Raw genomic sequence first — 5,877 nt, 5'->3', positions numbered from 1 at the left:
AAAATCATTCCTAAATTTGAGGTCCAAAGCTATAGGCAACAAAGACACTGTAGTCCTTCTGCAGCAGTTTAGCAAAAACGTAATGCAGTTGACTTTAATGTCATGAATGAAGCCATGACGAATTTTTTTGTGGGTCTCTACATCACTGATAAGTATTTACTCAGTTATTTACTTTGAGACAATCCAGGAGGGTAACCTGACTAAATTCCTTCTGTTTTTATGCAATGAAGCTGAAGCATGAGTAGGAAGGTTATTGTTTGACTAACCTACATGTTTGTACTTAATTTGCAGCGTAAGTGAATCTCAGAACTATCTGTGTTAATCTTATGTTTATAGGCCATGCTATATTTTCTAACAAGCTAATTAGTAAGCATCATGTAGAACACTTCTGATCACGGGTCTGTCTTCTGTCACACTGAGACTAAATTATTGTGACAAAGTATAATCAAATCCCGAAGTTGTACGACATGGTGTACTGTCACATTGTCAAAAACTTAATCTGTATGTTTCTGGGATCTCCCGTTGCCCTGTTGGATGATCTGTGTCCTGTTGATCACCTGTCAAATTAGTAGCACTCCCTGTAAAATACTTTGTGGACTCTATGACCTTCTTAATAGTGGAAACTTTTCACCAAGCTGTCATTGCCCCTTTCAGTACTGACTCTGAAGGTAGTAGTACATCTGAATTTTTTGGTAGGGTAACAGATTACCTTTGGGTCAGTGGGTTTATTTTTCTGAAGAAGTAATACTTACTTTGAATTTGCTCTTAATATTTTAATCTATATATAGTATCATAGCAGATTTATGGCAGTTTATGAACCAACTTCTTGTTGAGTGTTTTCATAGCTAAGTTTTGATTCGGGACATGAGGTTGGTAACTGCAAAAAAAAAGTCACATTAACTTTTTCTTTTTTCCTTCCTGATATTTTTTTCAATTTACATGAAATAATGTGTTTCTCAAGGAGCAGAACTATTTTCAGACTTCTCGCTGGTGATCAAGTATGACAAAATGCTTGTATGTAGCTGCTTGCTTCAGGATGTCTTTTTTAACAAAATGATTGACTTTAAAACGTGAATTCAGCAATCTTCTGGAAATAGAAAATTTCTAGCTACACATGATATCAAGTGTACAGTCAGTGTGAAAGACAGCACTATGTCAACTAGCTTCTCCACTGCATGCTTTCAGATACCAGTGATGATTACTTTAGTGCGAAGGTTAGTTTTGAAGGGCAATTGTTCTCCTAATCCTGCCATGTGATAAAATTTTTCTCATCAAGTTGGTAGAATCTGACTGTGTAAATATGCAGTCATATTCTCCTTTAATTCTGTCTGGCAGCCAGGGTTCGAGCACACATAACCAATCTGTTTACTCTCACTGTCTATAATAAGGCTTGTCTTGCAATGTACTGAATGTTGCCAGTCTTACTTGACTCATGAACATGCTTGGTACAAATATGGCAAAAAACGGCCATGTATAAGAGCAATAGATAGTCAACTTTTGAAGTGAAGACTTGTATAGAAAAAACTGGAAAAGTTAGGTGTATATCAACAAAGTTAATCACAGTGATTTAATACTGGACTTCAATATTGAAGATGTGTGAGAAGTACTAGCAATGGTGTTCAAGCTGTAGTTGCCTTCAGTTGCTCCAAAAAAGCCTCTCTTGCCATGATTCATAGCATAAGCCAGTTTGGAAAGGACCTCTGGAGGTCACTTGGCTCTCTTTACCACTTGACTTTATCTACTCTTGAATAAATAGTTTTTCGTTGATCACTGTACTGATAAAATAGCTCCATCTTCTTGAGTGGTAAGAAAGGAAAAAAAAAAAAAACCCAACAAACCTACAAAGGTACATGTGGAGAGGAAACTGGAAGGATTCTATAATGTGTAGCAGTACAATGCTTGTCTCATGGAGCAGGGGGAAGTCACAGTTTCTCAGTGTCTTCTGAATGGATTGGTCTGCTTTGCGATGGTGTCCACAATAAAGTGTGCATGCTGAACTGCAAAGATTTGACCTTCTCAAAAGGTATGAAAGGGTCTGAGTCATCTCCTGGAATGTGAACCTTGAGTTGTAGGGAGCAATTTGGTATTTCAAAATGGAAGCTGAGGTCCCTGGTACTTCTTGAACAAGGCGGCTTTTTAAGATCTGAAAGGCAAAGTATATTTCATGTTTATTCTGCTTTCAGAGTAACTTGTTGCTGACAACCCTTGTTTTATTGCATAACATCCAAATAAGTAAACTTAGCATAAAGAAGGGAAACTATTTGTTGGACTTCTGTAAAGGTGAAAGTGGAAGAGTACAAATGTGTTCTTTATTTTCTGATGTACATGTGTTATTTGGGGACGAAGGTGTTAAACTTTCAGAAGGCTGTCTAGTCATGAGACGGGCGTTAGACTCAATACCAGCAATGTGCATCTCCTTCAGATTTGTGGCTGACTGCTGTTGTGTGTTTAAAGCATGGTTAATATCGATTGTTATTAATGCAGAGCAGTAACTCTAATGAAGAATTTTTACTTTGATTTTTAGGGATAGTTCCTGAAGGTAGAACAATTAGGGAAAAATAGGCCTGGGACAAACCTTCGTAGGTCATCTAGTACATACTTATGCTCCAAGGTAACTAGGTCTGGTCTTACGCTATCTTTGCTTTTAGAAAGCATGCATGCTGTTTTGTTCTCCCTCATCTTTCTCCATGTCTAACTTCTGCCTTATTTGCCTTGCTATGAGCTTGTTATGGTTTGTCTTACCCACTCTGGGTGGGAGAAACGATCTTCTCTCTGTACTGTGGGCTTTTCTGTGTTTGAAGTCTGTTCTGTACCTCCTTTCTGAGTCCAAGACTGCTTAGATGTAAAAGTAGAAGTACAGGTAAATAAATGTGGAAATCAAAAATACACTTTTATGTAGTATTGTCTAAGTTGAAAACATGAATTTTTTAGGAGCAATATAAATGAGTTGGGGCAGCAAAAAAGGAAAGATGTAAACAATGTATAGTAACACTGGTGATGGTGGACTTCAACATCCCCCATGCCTGCCTCCCTCTCTCCCCCCAGTCCCCCCAGCCCAAAGAAAAGGAAAAAGAAAAAAAGCACACTCCCCCTCCCAAACAATCAAGGCACTTGCCTTAAATGTCCTTGATGCTGGTATAATGATTAGATGCTTACTTTAACTCCTGGAGTTAGTGAGGAGAAGCTGCCTTTACATCATATACCTTTGTGGAATATGAGTCTGTGGTAGATGTCTATTTTTTGACAAGATAATATTGTGAGATGTGGTTAACGTCAGGGCTAGAAGATGGCATCTTATCCATGTTAATAATGTTCTGTGTCTTCTAATGTCAAACCCCTTATGTAATTAGCTTATTCGGTATAGAGAGTGTCCCTTCCTGGAAGGTGTGTGCAGTGTAACTGAACCTTCTGATCACAGGTGAGATGTGGCTATGCATTTAAAGAGAACTAATGAAGAAAGTAGCTGAAGGTGCATATTAATAGGCTGTATGCTGAATACAAACTTGGAACTCTTCCTTCCTTAGAGAGTAAATGTTCTCTTCCTCTTTATTTTGAGGGTATACTCTATTATAATCAAGCTACTGACTGGGAACTGTAACTTCTCTTTAAAACTTCACTTGTTTTGACTTTTGCAGTTGTTTCAGGTGTAATAGCTTGATGAACTCATCCATCGTAAAGGGATGAGGGGAAGGTGGGAAATAGCTGACTGGAACCAGAGCATGCAGACAGACATAGCCTGAGTGAATAGCACCTGAGAAGAAGCTGCATAGCTAGGTAGCTAGGCTTCAGATCTCTAAGTAACACCAGTAATCAAAATAAATGGATTCAAGAAATAGAAGGGGCAGGAATACCATTGGTGTACATAAAAATGCAACTTGATTTGAAGTTAACTAGAAAATTTCTGGAGAAAACACCATTTCCTCTGTATCTCATTTAAAGAAGGTGATGGAAGCTGCATAACTTAAGCCAGGATTCCAAGTGTTAAAAGCTGTGCTTTAAAGATCTGCTACAGTCTATTCCACAATGTTTTTCATGTTTATGTAATGACAGTGCATGCTGCCATATCTTACTCTGGTAGTATTCTGCCTGATTTATTTAGCAGATAGCTTTCTACAATAAAACACTGGTAATAAAATTGAAGACCTGCATTATACCATAAGATTATGCATTAAAGAAGTTAGTTTCATTCCCTTGCTCAGTTACAATAAGCTTGGCAGAAGAACAAATATATTTCTTTGCCAAAAATAAGATACCAAATATGCTTTCTTCAAATTTCTTGTATGACAACTTTTAAGTTGATATAGTTCCGCTGCATACTCCTTATTTGTCATTTACTTACCTCAAGTATTTGTAGACTTGCAACTGAACGTAGCCATGTTTTATACTAGACTTGACAACAGGACTCCAGCTCAAAACTTTCATCAGCACTTTGTAACTCGAACTGGAAGAAGCATTGTTAGGAGAAATGCCACTGAGCACCTCAATCTGCAAATTTAAATACTCCATGGAGAAAGTGGAAACTGAGCTCTCTTCAGGTTAACTGTGAAGAGGAAAGATTAATTTTGTGGAATTTAGTATGCGAAGGAACGGTACCGCTTAAATGCCTTTCATTAATGTTTAAATACTCGAGCACTATGGTCACGGTAGTAAGGATGGGAATTTTTTTCTTTTTTTAATAGCTTAGGGGTTCTTGACATACTGCCGAAACCGAACTGGAGTTGGAACAGAATGGGCACTGAAGATTCTGACTTAACTGTGCTGTATGCAGATGAACTCAAGTAAGCTAGAACCTGAGAACTGTATATTTGGAAACTTGAGGTAAATACAAATGTAGTAATGAGTTACTTTTTGAGCGCACACTTAAAATAAATGCAAAGTTGCCTATGAGACTCCACTGAAGCGACAAGCAAAATAATCTCAATCTGTCACTTTCAAAATACAATGCAATGAACATACTTGTTGCTATACTTTATTGCTTCCAGAGGTTGTCTGGAGTAAAGTATATTCCCTGCGTGCGTCAGGCTTTTTCCTCTGTCACAGACTTAGCCAAAAGCTGTTAAAACTATTCTTGTAGTTTTAAATAAAGTAGATTGCTATTAGGTAACTTGATAGATAAACTTAATGTAGTTGTATCATGTATTTTTCAAAACTCTTTACTTCATGTATTTTGTTCAGATGAAGTCTGAGTTTCTGTCGGATTGAGATCTTACACTTGAATTCTAACTATGCTTCCTGCTGACATCATCTGTAGTGTCACCAGAACCACTCTGTCAACTGTTCTTAACAGTCTGACTGTTCTAAACTAGTGTTGCCTCTGTTTGTGGTATCTGTTTCATTGTTGCAGTTTCATAGCCACTTGAAATTACTGGAAACCCTGTTAGATCTCACCTGTACTATTAATGCGATTAATTTTAATCTTGTTTTAGTGGTGCTGGAGCATTTTAGAAACTTATTTGGAAGTAAGCCAAGTAGGTTGCTGTGCATCGCAAAATTGCTTAATGTGTTTTCATCTAAAAGCTGTTCACCTTCAACTAAGAAATGGTTTCTTCCTTACAGATTTTTAGGTTTGCAGTGTTGTTTTCCTTCAACAAAATTATGTCAGGCTATGTGGAAAGTCAGCTCAGTAAGATGGCAAATCAAAACTAGATAGCAGGTGATATTGTTAATTGATCTAACAGAGTTAAATTAGTATTTTGACTTTCTCTGTTCTGTAACCCATTCTGAAATCTCAGTTGTCTTGAATGTTGTTAATAACTCAATTACAGAATCTCTGTTACACTTTCATAGTGTTCCTGTGTTTTTGTCTGCTAGTTCTACATGGAGCTCTTTCCAAAAAATCAAGTAGCTGGTTTGTTTTCTGAAAAGTATCAACTCTGG

At 37.3% G+C, this 5,877-nt stretch overlaps 1 protein-coding gene across 1 annotated transcript in view; it reads left to right on the top strand.

Moving 5' to 3' along the window:
• The first annotated feature begins 4,682 nt into the window (after nt 1-4,682).
• The window catches only part of TRIP12 (thyroid hormone receptor interactor 12), a 77,239-nt gene continuing 76,044 nt past the window's right edge, over nt 4,683-5,877 (top strand). Inside the window, exon 1 of the mRNA XM_019474021.1 lies at nt 4,683-4,818. The gene's annotated coding sequence lies outside the window, so the exon portion shown is untranslated. The remainder of the gene's footprint in view (nt 4,819-5,877) is intronic.

The sequence above is a fragment of the Aptenodytes forsteri genome, unplaced genomic scaffold (genome assembly GCF_000699145.1).
Source record: "Aptenodytes forsteri isolate BGI_AS27 unplaced genomic scaffold, ASM69914v1 Scaffold184, whole genome shotgun sequence".
Lineage (NCBI taxonomy): Eukaryota > Metazoa > Chordata > Aves > Sphenisciformes > Spheniscidae > Aptenodytes > Aptenodytes forsteri.
Note: the sequence above shows the minus strand (reverse complement) of the source record. Positions and strands in the feature narration are given on the sequence as shown.